The sequence below is a fragment of the Orycteropus afer genome, unplaced genomic scaffold (assembly GCF_000298275.1).
Source record: "Orycteropus afer afer isolate SDZICR_OR568_19922 unplaced genomic scaffold, OryAfe1.0 scaffold00030, whole genome shotgun sequence".
Classification (NCBI taxonomy): domain Eukaryota; kingdom Metazoa; phylum Chordata; class Mammalia; order Tubulidentata; family Orycteropodidae; genus Orycteropus; species Orycteropus afer.
The window spans coordinates 15826567-15827123 of NW_006921617.1; positions in this window are offsets into that span (position 1 = coordinate 15826567).

The window sequence follows — 557 nt, forward strand, 5'->3', positions numbered from 1 at the left end:
AACCTTTCCTTAACTTTTACAATAACAGACTAATACAATATTTGTCCTTTTCTGATTGACTTATTTCACTCAGCATAATGTCCTCCAAGTTCATCGACATTATGCAGTGTTTTGCAGATTCTACATTATTCTTTAGTGTTGCATAGTCATTGTGTGTATGTACCATAGTTTGGTTATCCATTCCTCAGTTGATGGACACCTAGGTTGTTTCCATCTTTTGGCTATCTTATAGTCTATTTATGCCATATGTTATGGCCCTTAAATTTGCCCCTAGATTTCCCTTGAGGAACTGTATAATTTTAGGTTATAACACTCCAGATGGATCAAAGACATTTAAGTCTTTGATCCATGTGGAGTTCGTTTTTGTGTATGGTATGAGGTACAGAACTTGTTACAATAGTCCATTCTATCTTGTAACTCTCTTAACTTCCTCACCATTTAGAAGTCCTGTGACTACACAGTCTTTTCCCTCTTTTTGTTTGTAGTTGTCCTCACTTGCCAATTGCCATCTCTGGTTCTCTGTTTACAATCTTGTAAGCTCATTTTACTTTGGATAT